We start from the raw sequence: 21,911 nt of genomic DNA, 5'->3' as shown, positions 1-21,911 counted from the left end.
AGCATAAAATTGCATCGACATTGTATTCACCCATTCCACTGACTTATGTCCTTCTAAAGTATATTAACCTCAATACTTCCTGGATTGCCAATTTTATATCATCCACAAAATCGAAAATTGAACTCAACATATCATCAGAGCAGGCTTGAGGGGCTAATAGGGCTACTCCTGCTCCGACGTTCCCTCTTTCTACTTTCCAAGTCAGTCTGTTGCACAGTGCTTCAATTTTTTTTAAAGTGCATGTACACAACACCTCTCCCCCTCCCCCCTCCCACCTTATTACATTTAAAGTACCAGAGAGAGACATGATTAACTACACTGACTGTACCTTATTATCCAATGATTTTCTAAGTGAAAATTAATTTATATCCTCAACATGGTTTTCCCCAACTTGGGCATTAAACTGATTGATCATAGTTGCTTGCTTTCTTCACCTCTCATCTTTTTTGGATTGGGCTGTTACAGGTACAATCGTCCAGTCATTCAAAATTTGGAAATTAAGAGACTATGGTCAAAGCTTCTATTATTTACCTTTCTTCTCTCAGAAATCTAGAGTTCACCCCTTCCAGACCATTAGTTATGAACTTTTAGTCAAGACAAAACATTTAATAAAAGGACAAACTGTCCCTTCTACCTACTTCAGGGAATCAAATTGGTATCACTAACCTATTCCATCTCAAATATATACATTTCTCAAAATCCACATAACTCATTTTCACATCAGACATCAAAATTTCAAACTGAGTCATTAAGGAGCATGGTACTCATTCTACCTTAACATAAATCTTTGTTGAATACTGAGCTTCCTACATTTAACAACAAAACAAATTGTTTATCATTTCTATAACTTTGCTCCTTTTTAAGTAGATATTCTTCTCAGTGAGAAAATTAACTGGAACATTTCTGGCATAAGTGGAACTTGGTGAGTAATGCTCAAATCAAATCATTTCCAATATTATTCGATATCAAGGCTCACTGGAAACCACAATTTCTAAAGAAATACTAATTTCACGATGTTTATGGAGAACATCTGCTTGCATTGGCAGGATGTTGCCCTTTGCCTGCTCAGACTGAGTTTGGTAAGAAACTTCAACAAATCAGATCTTGCTGGGTCACTCCCATCAACTTCACAAACACTATAAAAAGGGCTAATGATTTGATATTGACATTTATAAAACGGTTGAAATTTGACTTCACATATGGTGAGTACTTAAACTAACAGAAAAATATTAATGTAATATTATTGATTCAAACATTCTACCTTATTTAGTAATGCAACCTTTTGAAGTTAGTGTATTAGCTTTTTAAGAGAAAAAATTAAGATTTATTTAAGAAAGGTATGTTAATTTTGTACTTTATCAGGAAATGTTTTCTGTGACAAATAAAGGGGTTCATCCAAATGAGCCAGACTTTACAAATGTTAGTTTGCAATTAGTAACATCAATACATTAATAAATATACCTACTCGTCATTCTTTTTAGCACAATCATGCACAAACTGTATGATTTCATTACAAAAGATGAAGAGGAAATTCTTCAGTATATCAGTTCTTATAACACTGCTACACAATTCAGAGAAATTAGTGTTATCAAAACTAAAATGATAGAAAATGCTTTTCATTTTAAAGTATAATAATCAATTCACCTAGAGTTAAATTCAAACAAATATCTTCTTTTTTTATTCTTTGACTGAACAGTTGTTTTCATTTGAATCTTTTCTTACAATTGTTCCCATTATTGCAAATTGCAGGTCATAATGTTGAACCTACAAAACAATAATAGATTCATTTAGGTGCTTTGAAGCCAATTGACTTTTACATCTGGCTACAAAGATTAACATCTATATTTTCATAGATTAGTGTTGATAAATGTTTTAAACTTATAAATATATATTAGGGATTGGATAGGTGTTAATTGTAATGATGACAGCAAATATTTATTAGCATTATGAATGTCATTCAGTGCAATCCTTTCACAACAGAGATACATTTCAAAGAATAGTGAAGCAAGATTGTAAGCTGCTTAAGATAATCACCAAAATAATAAAATTTTGGAAGTGTACTGATTGGAATGGAATAAACCTTTCTGAAATGTGTTTCAAAATTAAGTCAATAAAGGAGATGACAAAATTAACCTCTTCAATGCCGGGTAAGGGATTAAATTAAGTGAAATTGGGTTTTTCTAAATGAATATGCAGAAAACATGACCTCAAACTTAAAATAGTCAGTTTTATTTGGCAATTTGTTTTAAGTTAATATGTCCTGATGTATAGCCAACATGCCAATACCATTAAGGTTGTAAAGGAGGGGAAATATGGAAGGAATGAAGCAGTGGTCATTAGGTGACACTGACTAGCAAAATCTTGTGTAGCATGGGAGGAAAAATGGACTGAAGGAGGTAAGAAGTTTCAATTTTGATGGCTTGGAATCGATAGACAATGAAATCTTGCAATTAATCTTGTGTACAAAACTAAAAACAAGCAAAACTTTCAATGAAAATGGTTGTTTTAAAAGGTGACACTGGCAATGTTTACTTGGTGCAAGCTGTGGCACATTCAGATGCATTTATTGCATTTATTGCCTCGGTCAGAAATTGCGGCTTCCAAGTCCAGCAAGTTAAACGTGTATTCTCAGCTCACATTTTAGTGATATTGATGGAGTGATTCACTATCAATGCTGTTATCTCCTGAATGAGACATTAAACTGAGGCCCAACAAGTTCTCTCAAGTGGATGTACAAAACCTATGGTTTCTATTGAAAAGAACAAGGAATTCTCCCTGCTTTCATAATCTACATATATCTTTTCGCAATATCATTATAACTGTGGGAATTTACTCTATGTTAACCGCCATGCTTCTTACACTTCAAGAAGATATTTAATTGGCTGTAACGTATTATAAGTTTCTGGAAGTTCTGAAACTCAATATTAATACATGTTGCTTCTTATAACTGATTCATTTTAAGTACAGCATGACAGGAAATCTGAATTGAACTTACACAATTGTTGAAAAGGGAAGACTTATTGTTGATACAGCATGTAGAAAGCCAGCCATTTCATTTAGCTCAGCAATGTTGGCCTGATCCCCAAGCGTTAAATAAATAACTGCATTCATTAAAATATCAATAAGTTATGCTTTTGATAAATCTTTCCAAATTACTGACAGACATCTGACAAAGTGTTGGATTGGACAATATTTAATTACTACGGCAAACAAGTGGACTATAATCTCCTTAAAAATAATTGTGTTTCCTTTTCATTGATTTATTCTGTTAAAACATCCACATTAAAAACCCACACCCAAGTTCCGTGGTAGGTCCCATGCTAACTCATGGCCCTTCCCTGCCCAAACATCCATGAAGTACAGAGCCAATGAGCTATATCGTAAAAAAAGACAAGTTTAGAATAGCTCAGGGAAAACAATAATCACTTTTAAGATACTTCACTACATAAAAAGTGTCACACAGATAACCCTATCAATGACAGAGGCTTTAAACACTGCATACCTCACTCCTGTGCAAATAAATACACTGACAAAAAAATCACAGAATGACTCATTATAACCAATTAAATATATCAATCAAGCAAAGTCAACAGTGCTCTCCCATTTGTCAAAACAACAGCTGGAATAATCCTTCTATGAGTTTGGGTTCTCAGCATGCATTAGGAGACCATCCATTTCTACCAACTAAATGCTTTTCCCTGATCAAAATAGATGCTCTCTTTTTAAACAGTTCTGCATTTGTTATTGCCACCTATGATTAATTGGTTCAGCACATCATATATTCTGGTAAATTGAGGTGGAAATCCATAAGGAGGACATGATGGAAACAGGTAAGACCTTAAGAGAAGGGTCCTGAAATTCATGTTGAATTTTACCAAAAATCATTGAGTTTCAATTTTGGAGAGTTTCTTGGAGTGTTCCTCTCAGTTGTTATGCAATTCTCTGCTATTTAACTTATTATTTATGCACCATACCCTCATCATATTGCATACACCAGTAACATATGTACTCATCACTGCCTGATCCTTCCAGCATTTACACCATCATTTCCATGTTTTAAAACTCAGCTGTGCATCAAGTCAAATACTGCCAGTTAAAAATGACCATTCATGGAGCAGGAGACAAAATGAGAAAGCTTCCCATAGCACAGAGTGAAACTTCAGTGGAAATAGAATCTCAAATTAAAAACGTTTCGCCTTTTCAACATCATTACCTGTCTGATAGAATATTTCCAGATAATAGTGGTAAACATTCTATCAACATTTATGATTGTCCTTTGATGGTTTAGTTATCAGTGTGACGCAAATAACTTTGGACTGCCTCTATTTGAAGCTGTTTACCATTTAACTAAACTATATCATAACTATTTTAATACATTCAGGTTGTTATAAGCAGACAATGGCCAGCTGTCAAATGGGTTTGAAATGGAGCTCAATTCTTGTAATTTTCACATATTTTACCCTGCCTAGAGAAAGCTCAGCACAAGGTAAGTGAAGCTGTTTTATTAAACATTGTTTGCTACATATGGTTTGCATTGCCCTTAGTAAGTAGGTTAATCAGTTACAATTCATACTCCCCAATTATTAGTTAGGTGACCTCTGCTGGAACATATGCATCTTCTGAAAACTGATTATGATGCCTGTACTATTAAAATGGTCTGACAGATGTGTCACATACAGACTCTTGGAGAAGGCACGGGAAAATTGCTAGGTCTATGGAAATGCAGTAAAGTTCCAAGCTGTAGGGGTCCCTGCACTCAAACCTAATTACACATGCACAGTTAACCATTCGTCTAAGGTCCATCAAGCCTACCCTTTCCAAAGAGCATGTTCAATATAGTCTGATATTTTACCTAACTCATTAAATGACCAGAGACAGACATTGGACCACAGCTACAACCTGTGACCACTTACTAGAGAAATTGCATCTGCACAAGAATGGCTTTACAAGTGTGACCTATTTAAATGTTCAAATTATTTTTAAAGTCTCATCAGGGGAGCCTCTATCTTGATGCACCCTCTTGATCGCCTCCCTCCCTCCCCACATTCACAGCTACCTCCTCTAATGGGTGGCACTGCCAATATGTCATTATGGGAGGCCTCTTGTTGCATAACTAGCCTCAAGAGCCTGCTGCTTAATTGTTAGTGAATGCTTATCCTAGACACTAGTTCATTTGTTCATTTGAAAAAAAATGCACTGGATGTAGGAGCTCTCATCACATAGTGGCAGTATCTTCACTTGGAATTCAGAAAGCCAGAATTCAGGTCAAAATCGACTCCAATGTCATATCATAACATCCCTGAATAAGCTGAGTAAAAATACTCAAAAAATTGAACTCGGTGGCTCTTGCAGTGCAGTGGTAATTTCCCTCTGAGCCAGGAGGCCTGAGTTGAAGTCCTGCCTGCTGCAAAGATATGCAGCAACAACTCTGAACAGGTTGATTAGAAACTATCTAAAAATCACCTGCCTCTTTGTTCTATTAAGGTGAAGAAATGGTACATTGGATCAAACTGGTCTTCAGTTGGATAGCTTAAGAACCGTCAATAATGGACCAGCCATATGTCATAGTGGTAAATTTAAAACAGAAAGGTTGGGGGGGGTAGGCACGGGGGCATGCAGGAAGAAACAGACAGAGCCTCTGAACCAGAAACTCAGGCTTCAACTCCTAAACTCCTAATTGATGGTCAAGGGAGGAGGTTGAATCAATTTGCAAATACTTTCAAAGAACTCCTGACTCTGGAAATGAAACAAAAAATGTTGGAAAACCTCAGCAGGTCCAGCAGTACTTGTGCAGAGAAAGCAGAGTTCACAGTTGGGATCCAGTGACTCTTCAGAACCTTGGCATCAAAACAAAGTAGAAGCTTTCACCATCAGAATCTGACATCCTTGCCTGGTCTGGCCTACACAACACTCCAGATTCACAGTAATGTGGTTAACTCTTAACTGTCCTTTGGGCAATAAATGTTGGCCCAGCCAGTGTAGCAGTGCACATATCCCATGAACAAAAAATAAATAAATTCTGCTACGATATGAGCCAAAAACAGAACTCAAAACCACCACATTTAAGAAACAAACGTAAACAACAAAATAACACCTCAAATGTGATCTCCCACATCAGAACCAACAGCCTCTCGCTCACACGTGGAAGGTATTATTATTAGTATTTGCTAATCACAACAAGGCACAGATGAAGCAATTAGAAGGCTTCCAAATTTAATTGGAGAAATTTTTCAAATGAAGTAACATTACAAAAAAAGCGAAACATCATCTTCCCTCAAATCTCTCTCATACCCAACTGGCAGTCTCTTTTTAATCTTTGCCCATTGACTTTATATTGGGTTGCCCCAGTAACAACACATTCTTAAAAACTTAGAATCATAGGAATTTGCAGCATAAAGGAGACTGGCTCATTGTAGTTGTGCTTAGGCCCATACCTCAAATTTTGTCTGTGACACTGTAATTTCCTCATCTTCAAGTATCTGCTGGACTTGTTTTCAAAATTATTTCAGGAATCAGTTTCTGCCCCATTTTCAGGGAAACCCTTCCAGATTCTGACAATTTCCAGTGAAAATTCTCGTCTTCCAAGTATTTTGTTTCTACAACCTCTGTTATTGATCCATTCACCCAAGAGTAACATATACTACTCTTGTTTTCCTCTTTCAAAACCTTTCAACATCCAAACATATTCTGGTCGGGTCCGTACAACAATAATTCAAAATCTTGGTACAGGAAGTGGTGAACTGAGATTTAAAAGGCACCTGGATGGGTATATATGATTGGAAGGATTTAGAGGCATATAGACTAAGTACTAGCAAATGGGACTAGATTAGATTAGGATATCTGGTCAGCATGGATGAGTTGGACTAAAGGGTCTGTTTCCGAGCTGTATATCTCTATGACTCTGCCTTGAAAGAATAGCAAGCGAATAAGCCAAAGGGTATGTTTTGTTATAAAATGAATAGAGTATGAGTAAGGAAACAGTGAGGTCTGCAAATGCTGGCGATCAGAATTGGGAGTGCATTGCTGGAAAAGAACAGCAGGTCAGGCAGCATCTGAGGAGCATGAAAATTGATGTTTCGGCCCAGAGCCCTTCATCAGGAAGAATAAGGAAGTCTAACTACAATTAGTCAGAGGGAATTGGTCAGAGTAGCCGTTCAGCTTTCTTCTTCATACCTGAAGAAAGGCACACTTGGCCTCAGGGAAGTGCAGCAAATTTCACTATGTTGGTTTCTAAGATGAGAAAAGACTGAGTACACTAGACTAATGACTAGAGGAATGAGAGGCCATTTAATTCAAATATACAAAATTCTTAAGGGAATTCTGAGGAAGAGTCATTGGACTTAAAATAATAACTCAGTTTGCGGATGCTGCCAGACCAGAGGTTCTCCAGCACTTCCTACTGTCAGTTCAAAACTTAATGGGCTTGACAGGGTAGTTTCTGAGGAAAGGTTTCCTCTGGTTGGAGAACCCAGCATGCAGAATCACTGCCTCAGAATAAGAGGCCAATCTTGCAAGACTGAAATAAGAAGACATGTTATTACCCAGAATTTTAAGTTGTCAAAATTCTCTACTTCACAGGGTGGCAGATGCTCAGAAGTACGTATATTCATGATGGGCCTCTCATTATATGGGTGGCATGGTAGTTAGCACTTTTGCCTCACAGCACCAGGGAACCGGGTTCCATTCCAGCCTCGGGCAACTGCCTGTGTAGAGTTTGCACATTCTCCCAGTGTCTGTGTGAGTTTCAAGGTGCTCCAGTTTCCTCCAGGTGGTCTCGTTTCCTCCCAAAGATGTGAAGGTGAGGCGAATTGGCCATGCTAAATTGCCCTTAGCATTCAGGGATATGTAGGTCAGCTGCATTAGTCAGGAGTAAATATATGTTAGGGGAATAGGTCTGGGTGGGTTGGTGTGAACTGTTTCCACAGTGTTGGGATTCTATGATATGTTTGGATGTTAAGAGATGTACAGATAATGCAGAAAGGAGTTGAGGTAGAAGTTTTTTTATTTTTGAGTAAATGGTTTGGATTTTACAAATCTTCGGAAGAAAATATTGGAAATCATTTTCAGACTTACAGGACAAATTGTGCAATATACCAATGATATGCATCAACTATTCTATGACACAACTTTAATAGTGACAAGTGAAATACACTTTGGCAACAGCATGAGACGGTCTCACAGCTATTTGGCTGCTAACTTTTACCCGCCTAGTTTATATTTTCCACTGACTTGGAAACTATTGCAAAGTATTTTTTTATTTCAGACCAAGTTAGAGTGACAGTGAGAGAGTGGGAACTCAGCAAAGAAGAGAAATTGAATTATTCTTCTTTGAAATTCTGTAAACTATAAGAGGATAATTAAAGCTCTCCATTGTAATCATCCTTAATTTTGTAATCCTTTTTAAGCTGCGTACAAATTGGTTTCTCCATATTATTCCCAGAAATTGATAGCCTCTTGCATCCAGTAAATAATATGATGGCAACTCTTTTCTCAGGCCTAATCAAATACATTCTGTCTCAGATCCCTCAAGGATATTGTCTCTCTCTCTTCAGCACTGCAGTCTTCTCCTTGATCAATACTGTTTCTTCTCTCTTTTCTTTCCTGAAAACCTCTATATAAGAATATTTAACACCCTGTCCTGCCTTTTATTCGAGTCAGGTCCCCATTATGAATACTGCACTTTATTCCCACATGGCTGTCTGTGCTTGGAGCTCACCAACATGAACTCAATCCTTACATTCATACACATGCAATGATTTAGGTATTTTGTCTTCCATCTTAGTCTGAGCTCACCGAACATCTTATTATTTATTATGCTAATGTTAGTTTCTTCCAATGCTTGGCACTTCAGAAACTTAGTTAAATAGTGAGTGTAAAACCTATTAAAAGTCAGAATTGCTAACAGAGATGTCTTGATTACACCAAAATCTATTTAGCACCTGAATGTTTGTTAACTTTTGTTTGTTTTACATTGATAAAATGAAGACAACTGTAGAGGAAGATGTGGTAACGAGTACAAGCGAGGCTATAAGTGCCAGTGTGACTTTGACTGCCTTCGTTATGGTGAATGCTGTAAAGATTATAGAGCTCTCTGTACATCAGGTAAACATAAGATATGAGCCACTATCCAAATTTTTTTAAAGTTACTAATTTGTCAGGAAGATCTATTTACCAATAGATTGACAAATCATTTGCTTGCTCATAAAGATAAATCTTTGATAGGACTTAAACCTTTGGTGACTTCAAACATTGAATAGAATTTTTAAACTTAAATTTCTCATTTTCTTCCATCGAAATGCAAGAATTTTAATAAACTGCAGAATGATGATCAGTTATGGTCTTAGTAATGCTGTAATTAATTCATCTTTAATTGACATCTGAAATAAATAATTCTACAAACAAATTTACCCTCCATTTTGCAATATACAGTGACTCACACCAAATTCTCATTCTGAGTTTCAATCTTCAGCCAAGTAACCATTATTTACATAAGCCTACAATGTCAGAAGAGTTGCAGATTATCAGATAATTTCATTACTATACATGATCAATCCTTAATTGGAATAATGATATTCACAATTATCAGCAGTGGCCTTCAAATTGTGGGCTCAACTCAAAGAATTATGAACTCACCAATTTCCAAGACTATTCCAGCAAAGATCATTGCTGCAGCAAAGTGAGATCTGTGTTTATTAATAGTATATTGTACAGTGCAATTTTTCAAAAATTCATTCATAGGATGGGCACGTCGCTGGCTGTCCAGCACATTTTATTACCCATCCCTAGTAGCCCTTTAGAATGTGAACTGCCTTCTTGAACCACTGCAATCCATGAAGACCCCACAATGCCATTTGAGAAGGAATTCTAGAATTTGATCAGCCGACAGGTATATACTTCATTCACATGCCATTGTAAAGTCTGTTTTGATTTTATACAGATGTCTCATGTTCAGGACGTTGTTACGAAGTGCACGAGCGTGGTCGGAAATGTCAGTGTGATTCCAAGTGCATGGAGTTTAATGAATGCTGCTCTGATTTTATTGCCAATTGTAAAGGTTAGTAGCTAGCATACTTCATTTTTTTTAACTGTGTGCTAAATGGGCAAGATGTTTCAGCCAGAGATAACAATAACAAGGATATGTAACAAAGTGTAAAATCTATAAAAAGCTATATACAAGAAAATTCTAGTGCTTTGTTGTGATCCTTGTAAAGTTCACTCTTTATTTTCTTAACTGCATACAAGGAAATGCAAAAAAAAATCGCTGGTTTTCAGGAAAAGAATTTTTGCTCATTGAGTGGAGTAGAGTAGTTGTATTTTGGAGGTACTGATGTTGGACTGGTGTGGACAAAGTTAAAAATCACTCAACTCCAGGTTATAATCAACGAGGTAAAAACAATGACTGCAGATGCTGGAAACCAGATTCTGGATTAGTGGTGCTGGAAGAGCACAGCAGTTCAGGCAGCATTCAAATAGCTTCGAAATCGACGTTTCGGGCAAAAGCCCTTCATCAGGAATAAAGGGTTATATAGTCCAACAGGTTTATTTGGAAACACTAGCTTTCAAGGCAGCACAGCAAGAGCTAGTGCTTCCAAATAAACCTGTCGAACTATAACCTGGTATTGTGCATTTTTTTTTAATGTAGTTATATACAACTTTATCTTAATCCTTAACATGAGTGACATGATCTGTCAGACCTCTTGAGTATCTCCTGCACTTTGTTTTTATTTCAGACTCCAGCATTTGCAGTATTTTCCTTTTACTTGTCTTAATTTGTTTTGTTGTAAAACAGGTAGTCAGTTAGTATTGAAAGGACTAATTTATCTTCTATCAAATAATTTAATTCTATAAATTTCAAGAGACTTCAGAGTAGTCTTGCAAACATTGTTATGAAAACAGCCATCTGGCCCTTCCTGTATCTAATGCATTCAAAAAAGTCTCATTAGAGCATTCAAATGTTTCCTACTGGATTCCAAAAACTTGGCTCCTGTTTTAACAGTATTTACTCACTTTGAAGTAACTTAACCAATTTTACACTGACATTGGCATTGCTAGGATCAAACATCACTTGGAATCAAAAAATCATTCATTCCTTTTATTATTCTTATATTGGACAGTAATTTGTTTAAAAAGCCTTCAAAATAAAATTTGAGGATTAAGATGTGAAGGTTCACTCAATAACATTGTTCACAAACACAGATCCACGGAAAGATCCAACAACGTTCATGCCAACCACCAGATCAACTTCAGTATTCACTCGGAAACCATTAACCACAAAAAGATCGGAACTTATCAGCAATATTATGATTGAACAAGACTCTGCCAGCTATTTGGACAAAGAAATAAAAAGCATGCATGAACCTACAAAGCCAGGTACGAAGCCATACTGAAAGCAAAACACAAGCAACTTTGACATGTCGATATATTGCAATTTTCTCGATGTTAATGTTTGTTTTATAGATATGTAAATTAAATAGAATAATATGATATCCATTATCTAGCAGACCAAGGCAGTCGATGCATGGAAACATCACCTGAACGTTCCTCTTCAAGTGTGTACCATTCTGACTTGGAACGATATAAAAGTTCCTTCACTGCTACTGGATGGGAATCCTCAAAGTTCTTACCAAACAGTGCTATGGGTCTACATGCCCCATACCCAGCCACACAAGTTTTCAAGTGCAATTAATGCTGTCCTTGACAGCAATGTGAAAAAAATTAAGACAGATGAACACGTTCAAAATGTTTCAAGAAATCTTTAGATTAATTATATATTTCTTAGTCAAGGGGATAAACTGTATTGAACTGTTTCATTGTAAGTAATACATAATAACATTTTCATTTTGTTCAGACTCTAACTTCCAAAGCAAGTATTTTAGATTATATTAGATTAGATTCCCTACAGTGTGGAAACAGGCCCTTTGGCCCAACAAGTCCACACCAACCCTCTGAAGAGTAACCCACCCAGACCCACTTCCCTCTGACTAATGCACCTAACACTATGGACAATTTAGCGTGGCCAATTCACCTAACCTGCACATCTTTGGATTGTGGGAGGAAATGGAGCTCCCAGTGGAAACTCACACAGACACTGGGAGAACATGCAAACTCCACACAGACAGTCACCGGAGGCTGGAATTGAACCTGGCTCCCTGGCGCTGTGAGGCAGCAGTGCTAACCACTGAGCCACCGTACCAGCTAATGACAGAGGACTAATATCCTGGGCAGATAATTGCATTTGTTTATCATAAACTTCCTCCTGAATTGTTGAGAACTACCTCCATGAAGCACTAAACGAGGAGGAATGATTTATAATGTTGTATTAACAAAGAATGTTGAGATGAAGGAAGGAAGTGGGGATAACACCTAATGATTAAACATGGACCAGAAAAAAAAACAAGCTATGAATGGAAAATAGTTGCCTGTTTGTGAAAGGGTCACTTTGTAAGAGAGACCAGATTAGAAAATTCTTGAGAAATGAGAAAGTTTATTAGAAAAGTCAGAAAAGATTATGAACAGGCAGACCAAACGCAATCATGGTTATATCTGAACATTTTGTCTAGAATCAAAATGCAATATATGTTAATTGTCAAGTGTTTCTGTGGGTGGTGCAGATGAAATTATTGCAAGAAAATATAATGCTATGACTAGAATATTGAATTATCACTTTTTCCTGACTTGTCACATCTTTCTTCTTCAGGAAATGAAATTATAAATCTAAGTAAAGGATCTACCATCATGAATCCTACCAATTTCAGACTTCTGGAAAATATTATGGAGGAAAACACTGTCGTGACTGAAGTATCAAGTACCATGGATCCAAATTTAAAAACAGACACCAGTGAAAAATCTACTGTTACAAAAAAACTGGTTTCTAGCAGAGTAAAAGATAGACCTCCACAAGCTACTTTCTATGATCAATCAGTTAGGACAAACCCAAACAGTTTAAACAAAGAAGGCACAGTACCTGCCATTCCTAAAATCTCTCAATCCTTTGCTCCAAGCAATGTTATTACTATGGATCCTGACAACTCAGATAATGCAGCAACAGTAAAATCTCTTACTCCTGAAGAAATTGAAACAATGCTCCCAAACTTGAACAAGGCAGGCAGGACAGCATCCACTCCAGACATAGATCCTGATGTCGCAAACAAAGATACAGCCTGGACCACAATTTCTAGCATCTTTGTAACTATGTATTCTGAACTTGTGCAGTCCTTTGCTCCGAATAGAAGTATCACTGTGAATCCTGACAACTCGGATGATGGAGAAACAATAAAACCTATGGCTGAGGAATTTGCAACAAACATTCCAAAGTTGGATAAAGGAGGAACAAGGTCCACTGTTCCTGAAGGTAAAACATCGGGTTTTAAAATCTTGGATAAAGAAGGAACAACAAAACCCTTTACACCGGAGGAGGCCATCATGGATTCTAAATCATTGAACAAAGTAACAATAGCACAACCCACTGTTACTGAAGTTAAGATTAAAGATTCTAAAATGCTTTCCAAAGAAAAAGTGACAATGTCCCCAGTTGATGAAGATGGTACCAAGGGTTCTCAGCCTGTGGAGAAAGAGGGAACGACAAAGGCTGCAGTCCCTGGAGATAGTAGCATAGATTCTAAATTCTCGCATATAGAAGCAACAACAAAATCAACAATTGCTGAGGATGATACTGTGACCTTTGAACCCTTGGACAATGGAAGTACAAAGGACATGACTTCTGAAGGATCGGTAACCATATTTCATAAAAGTACACAATTCTTTGATTCAAATAGAGATATTCGTGTGCATTCTGACAATGCAACAAAAATACAACCCATTCCTCCTGAAGATATTACAGTTATCACTCCATACCTAAACAGAGAAGGAACAACAAATCAACTTGCTCCAGAAGGATCTGGAACCATGGATTCGAATAAATCAGACGAAGAAATACCTACCACTGTTCCTGAAAAATATCAAACCACATTTACTGAAATTGCACAGACAGTATCTCTCAGTACAGCATCTATATTCGAGCCTGAAAACTTGGAAATTGCACCCACACTACTTCCTATTCCTTCGGAGGAAGCTTTAACTGAGCTCCCAAACAAGGAACAAGGAACTACAAAGCACCCAGTGCCCGATGATGGTGCTGCAGTTTCCAAAGTCTTCGATAAAGAAGGAACAGTAAAGGCTACTATTGTTGAGGATAATGCCTTGAACTCAGAATCCTCAGACAGCGAAGAAATGGAGGCCACTGTTCTTGCAGGACGTACAACCATGCATCCTGAAATCACACGGTCCTTTGCTGCAAACACAGCTACTTCTGTGGATTCTCATAAATTAGACAATTTAGCAACAATACAACCTACTCCAGAGGAAGGTGCACCAATTCTCCTAGATTTGAGCAAGGTTAGAAAAACACAGCCTTCTGTTGAAAGTGCATCGTCATTGAAATCCAATACTCTTGGAGAAGCTGAAACAACATTCCCAAAGATGGAGAAGGAGGGAACAATAAAACCCACTGTGCCTGAAGATACCACAGATTCCAAAACCCTGAACCAAGATAATAAGACGAAGTCCAATGTTCCAGAAAAGGAGCATATCATAGATTCTAATGTCTTCGATAAAGAAGCAAAAACAACTTTTACTATTATGGAGCATGGTGCTTTGAACTCTGAATCCTTGGACCATGAAGAAACAACTATTGTTCCTAAGGAAAGTACCATGGAGTTCAAAATTATAGATGGTGAAGAATCGACAAAAGTCCCTGTTCCTGAATATGCTCCTATGAATTCAAAATCTTTTGGCAAAGAAGGAACAAAAAAAACAACTTCTGAAGGATCTTCAAGCATGGATTCAGATAAGGTAGGCATAAAAGAAATACAGACCACTTTTACTGAAAAACATACAACTACATACCCTGAAATTTCTGAGACCCTTGCTCCAATCAGAGCAACTGCTCTGGCTAAATTGGAGAATGCAACAACAGTACAACCCATAAATTCCAAAGAATCTGTAACAATTCTTCCAAACTTGCCCAAAGAAGAAACAGCAAAGCTGTCTTCATCTGAAGAGCATATTATGGATTCTAGATCTTCAGACAAAGAAGTAATAATAAAACCTACCTTTTCTGAAGATAATAACACTGACTCTAAAAGCTTGGGTGAAGAAAAATTAACAATGGCCACTGTTAAAGCAGACAGTATGATTGAATCAAAATTTGTAGAGCAAGATAGGACAACAAAATACACTGTACCAGAAGAAGTCAGTTCCACAAATTCCAAAGTCTTTGACACAGATGGGATAACAAACTCTCCAATTGATAAAGATGACACTATTCACTTTGAAAGTTTGGACAATGAAAGAACAAAGTCCACTGTTCCAAAGGATCACAGCTCTAATTCAAAAATGATGTACAATGAAGGATTGACAATGGCCTATGACCCTGATTACAGTTCAATGGATTCTAAATCATTGGAGAAAGAAGGAATCACTAAGCCACATGTTATTGAAGATGGTTCAATGGTGAAAGAAGCCAAAACACTGCCATCTACCCCTGATGAAGGTAGAACGAAGACTAAATCACTATACAAAGAGGTTACGACAAAATTCATGTTTCCAGAAGACGATGTTACCACAGATTCTTATTTCTCAGATAAAGGAGGACCAACAAAGCCCACTGTTACTGAGCATGGTACCATGATCTCAGAATCCTTGGATAATGAGGAAATACACACCACAGCTTCTGGACAATTCATAACCACACATCCTAAAATTCCAGAGTCATTGGCTCCATATAGAGCTGTTACTGTAGATCCTGACAACTTAAACTATGCAGGAACAATACAAACTGAAAATGCTGCAACAATGTTCTCACACAAAGACGGAACATCAAAAGTTCCTGAAGAATCTGAAACCACATTATCAGATAACTCAGATAGAGAGCAGATGCAGACCTCAGTTCCTGAAGAACATGCCACAATGTATTTTGAAGTTTCACAGTCTGTTGCTCCAGTATCACTGGGCCCTGATAATTTGGAGAACACAACAACAATTCAACCCATTGGTTCTGTGCAACCTGTAACAATCCTTTCAAAATTAACCAAAGCAGCAACAGCAAACCTCTTTACTCCTGAAGATGATACGCTGGATTTGAAATCATCAGACAAAGAAGTAACCACAAAACCCATTATTCCTTCTGATGGTACGATTGAATCTAAATCTACACACGGCGATAGGACAACAAACCACCCTGTACAAGATGATGATTCCACCGATTCCAATGTCTTGGTCAGAGACAGGACAACAAACTCTCCTCCTGATGAAGATAGTACTACTAACTCTGAAACCTTAGACAATGAAGAAACAAAGTCTGCTGTTCCAGAGGATACCAGCACTGATTCAAAAATCTCTGACAATGAAGGATTAACAAAGGCCTACGATGTGCAGTACAGTTCGACAGACTTTACATCATTGGAGAAAGAAGGAATCACTAAGCCACATGTTATTGAAGATGGCTCAATGATGAAAACAACAACACAGCCATCTACCCCTGATGAAGGTACAACAAAGTCTAAATCACAATACAAAAAGGTTACAACAAAATCCACTGTTCCAAAAGAGGGCGGTACCACAGATTCTTATTTTTCAGATAAAGGAGGACCAATAAAGCCCACCGTTACTGAGGATGGTACCATGATCTCTGAATCCTTGGATAATGAGGAAATACACACCACAGCTTCTGGACAATTCATAGCCACACATCCTGAAATTCCACAGTCATTGGCTCCATATAGAGCCGTTACTGTAGATCCTGACAACTTAAACTATGCAGAAACAATACAAACTATTGCTTCTGAAAATGCTGTGACAATAGTCACACACAAAGACAAAAAGAAAACAACAAAAGTTCGTGGAGTTTCTGAAGCCACATTATCAGATAACTCAGACAAAGAGGAGATGCAAGCTTCAGTTCCTGAAGAACATGCCACAATGTATTTTGAAGTTTCACAGTCTGTTGCTCCAGTATCACTGGGCCCTGATAATTTTGAGAACACAACAACAATACAACCTATTAGTTCTGTGCAATCTGTAACAATCCTTTCAAAATTAACCAAAGCAGCAACAGCAAACCTCTTTAATCTTGAAGATGATACACTGGATTCGAAATCATCAGACAAAGAAGCAACAACAAAACCCATTATTACTTCTGATGGTACGATTAAATCTAAATCTTTGGATAAAGATAGGACAACAAAACATACTGTACAAGATGATGATTCCACAGATTCCAACATCTTGGACAAAGATGGGACAACAAACTCCCCTCCTGATGAAGTTGGCACTACTAACTCTGAGACCTTGGACAATGAAGAAACAAAGCCTGGTGTTCCAGAGAATACCAGCTCTGATTCAAAGATCTCCGACAATGAAGGACTGACAAAGGCCTATGATCGAGACTACAGTTTGATGGACTTTACGTCATTGGAGAAAGGAAGAATTACAAAGCCCCATGTTACTGAAGATGGTTCAATGATGAAAGAAGCAACAACACAGCTATCTACTCCTGATGAAGGTACGACAAAGTCAAAATCATTATTCAAAGAAGTGACAATGAAATTCACTGTTCAAGAAGATGGTACCATAGATCCTTATTTTTCAGATAAAGAAAGACCAACAAAGCCCACTGTTACTCAGCACAATACAAAGATCTCAGAATCATTTGATAATGAGGAAATACACACCACTGCTTTTGGACAATTCCCAGCCATACATCCTGAAATACAACATTCGTTGGATCCAAATAGAGCTGTTACTGTAGATTCTGACAACTTAAACAATGCAGAAACAGCAACAACAAATCCCACTATTCCTGAAAATAACAACACTGACCCTAAAAGCTTGGACAAAGAGGAATCCATGAAATCCACCGTTACTGACAATGATACAATTCAATCTAAATCTGTGGATGAAGATAGGACAACAAAACACACCATACTAGAAGATGATTTCACAGATTCCAATATCTTGGACAGAGATGGGACAATTAACTCCCTTACTGCTGAGGATGGTAATATTAACTCTGAAATTTTGGACCATGAAGGAGCAAAGACCACTGTTCCAGAAGATACTATCCCATTAAAAATCTTCGGCAATGAAGGATTAACAAAGGCCTACAATCCTGAATATAGTTTATTGGATTCTAAATCATTAGACAAAGAAGAAATCACAAAGCCAGGCATTATTGAAGATGGTTCAATGGGAAAAGAAGCAACAACACAGCCATCTATCCCTGATGAAGCTACAACAAAATCAATATCACTACACAAAGAAGTTACAACAAAATCCACTGTTCCAGAAGAGGATGGTACCACAGATTCTTCTTTCTCAGATCAAGACAGACCAACAAAGTCCACTGTTCCTGAGCATGATACCATGATCTCTGAATCCTTGGATAATAAGGAAATACACACCACAGCTTCTGGACGATTCATAGCCACACATACTGAAATTCAACAGTCGTTGGATTCAAATAGAGCTGTTACTGTAGATTCTGACAACTTAAACAATGCAGGAACAATACAAACTGAAAATGCTGCAACCATTTTCCCACACAAAGAGGGAACAACAAAAGTTGCCGAAAGATCTGAAACCACTGTATCAGATAACTTAGACAAAGAGATGCAAACTTCAGTTCCTAAAAAATATCCAACCACTTACTTTGAAACCTCAACATCTTATGCTCTGATCAGAACAACTTATCTGAGCCCTGGTAACTTGGAGAATGCAACAACAATAAAATCTTATGGTCTTATTACTTCTGTGGAGCCTCCAATCATACCAAACTTGACTGAAGAAACAACACACCTCTTTACTCCTGCAGAAGATATACTGGATTCTAAATCACCAGACGAAGAAGGAACAACAAAACCTTCCACATCTGAAGAAGCTAACAACATTGACTCTAAAAACTTGAACAAAGGAGAAATAACAAAGGCCTCTGGGGGCATGACTGAATCAGCAACTGTGGCTCAATATAGAATAGCAAAACCTACTATTCCAGAAGAAGGTGATAACAAAGAATGTACAGTTCTAGACAATGAAGAAGTATCAAAACTTGTTGTCATTGAGTATGATTCCATGATCTCTGAAACCTTGGACAATGAAGAAACAAAGTGCACTGTTCATGAAGATACTACCGCCGATTCCAAAACAAAACCCATTGTTCACAATGATAATATAACTGATTTGAAGATTTTGGACAGAGAAAAAATGACAATGGACCCTGCTACAATTAATTCAAAACCTTTAGAGAAAAAATGGACAACAAAATCCATTGGTCTTGAAGAAGATGGCACCACAGATTCTCAATTCTTTGATAAAGCAGGAAAAATAAAGCCCTCTTTTGCTAAGGATAGTACCATTATCACTGAATCTTTGTATAAAGAAGAAATACAAACCATTACTTCTTTAGGATTTACAGCCAAATATCCTGGAGTTTCACAGACTTTTGTTCCAAATAGAGCTGCTATTGTTGATCCTGACAACTTAGACAATGCAGAAACAATGCAGCTTATTGTTCCTGAAGATGCTGCATCAATTCTCCCACATAAAGACATTGAAGGAACAACAAAACCCTTGCCTGAAGGATCTGCAACCATGTCTTCACTAGACATCGTTAAAGGGGAGAAGCAGACTACTTTTCCTGAAAAACATGCAACCACGCATCATGAAGTTTCACGGTCTTTTGCTCTGATCAGAGCAACTTCTCTGGGTTTAGATAATTTGGACAAAATAACAACAATAAAACCCAATACTTTCGAAAAAGCTCAAACAATGCTCCAACAGCCAGACAAAGATGGAATGACAAATCCCACTGTTTTGGAAGAACATTATAGCACAGAATCTAAAGTGTTGGATAGAGAAAGCACTACAAAGACCACTACTGCTGAGGATGGTGCCTTGAACTCGGAATCCTTGGGCAATGAAGAAGCAAAGCCTGAAGAAAGTACCACAGATTTCAAAATCTTGGACAACAGACAATTGACAAAGGTCTCTCTTCCCGAATGTGGTACCATGGAGTCAAAATCTTTCAATAAAGAAGGAACAACAAAGCCAACTGTTTCTGAAAGATCTATAACCATGGGTTCAGATGAAGCAGGCAAAGAAGAAATACACACCACTGTTCCTAAAAAATGTGTTACTGTGCATCCTGCAATTTCACAGACCTTTGCTCCAAACAGAGCAATGTCTCTGAGTCCTAGTAACTTGGACGATGCAACAATACAACTAATTAGTCGCAAGGAACGTGTAACAATCCTTCCAAACTTAAATAAAGAAGGAACAACAAAGCTCTCTACCCCTGGAATACATACCATCCATTCCAACACATCAAACAAATATAACAATACGGACTCTAAAATATTACACAAAGAAGAAACAACCATGACAACTTCAAATGATGTTGGTATGAATGAATCTAAATCTGTGAAACAAGGTGGAACAACCAAATCCACTATTTCTGAACAAACTGCATCCTTGAATTCAGATGGAGAGGACAAAAAAACAATGCAGACTGCAGCTCCTGAAAAATCTGCAACCACATTTCTTGAGATTTCACAGACATTTTCTCCAAATGGAGGAAATACTCTGGGTCCTGATATGTTGGGCAATACAGCAACAAAGCAACCCATTACTCTAGAAGAAGCTGTAACAACACTCCCAAACCCAGACCAAGAAAAAATAACAAAGCTAATTGTTTCTGAAGATTTTACTGAATTTTCTGAAAATCTGAATATAGCAGGATCAACAAAGCCCACAATTGCTGAGGATGGCACTTTGAAATCTGAATCCTTGGTCAATGTGGAAACAAAGACCATTTCTCCTGAAGAATCTGCAAATGTACTCCTCAATTTTACAGAGTCCTTTGTTCCAAATAGAACTGTTACAGTACAACCTGACAACTTAGATAATGCAGTAACAGTACAATCTATTCCTACTCAGAAGTCTGTCATAATCCTCCCATACTTAGGCAAAATCGGAACATCAAGGTCTGCTGCTCCTGAAGAAGGCTCCCTCAATTCTACACCTTTGGAAAGAGAAGGAACAACAAACTCAACTGTCCTGTCAAGCAGCACTATCTATCTCAGCAGCTTACAAGACAAAGAACAATCACAACCTACTCTTCAAGATGCTCACTCCATTAAGTCAGACACAGGCATAGTCAAAGATGGAATAACACGGTTCACTGAAGCTGCAGAACCTGACAGAGCACCAACATTGAACAAAACAAGTACAACACAGATAAATGTTTTGGAAGGAATCATAACTTTTCAGCCTGCCAACTTGGAAATTGAAGGAACAACTAAGACTAAAAAATCTATCACTATAGGTTTAAACTTGAAAACTGAAACAGAAAAGATGATTGATCTTGATAAATACACAGGAAAATATTCTAATGTAAGTTAAAAACCAGAGATTACAGCACTAGCTTCTCAATAAAAATCTTTCTCCAAAATGCAGTTGGGTTTACTATAATACATTAGCATGGATAGAGGAGTATTCAGCAGACAAGCACAGAGAAATGGATAAATCAGGTGTTTTCAATTGGGCAATCTGTAACTAGTGAAACGTAACACGATCAGTTCTGGGGCCTTAACTTTTTACAGTCTATATTCATGATTTTGATGAGAAGACAGAATAATTAATATATTTAAGTTTACTGACTTTACAAGGTTGTATGAGAGTATAAATTTTGAGGTCACAAAATGACTGAAGAGATAATGGACACGTTAAGTCGGGTGAACTTTAAGCTGGCAGTTGGCCACAATGCAGGGAATGATGAATTTTAGTTTGGAGGCAAGATTAGAAAAGCAGATTTTTTTTTAAAGAAAAGACATGAAGCTTGTAATAGCTGATGTTCATGA

Source organism: Chiloscyllium punctatum, chromosome 7, assembly GCF_047496795.1.
Source record: "Chiloscyllium punctatum isolate Juve2018m chromosome 7, sChiPun1.3, whole genome shotgun sequence".
Taxonomy (NCBI): domain Eukaryota; kingdom Metazoa; phylum Chordata; class Chondrichthyes; order Orectolobiformes; family Hemiscylliidae; genus Chiloscyllium; species Chiloscyllium punctatum.
Note: the sequence above shows the minus strand (reverse complement) of the source record.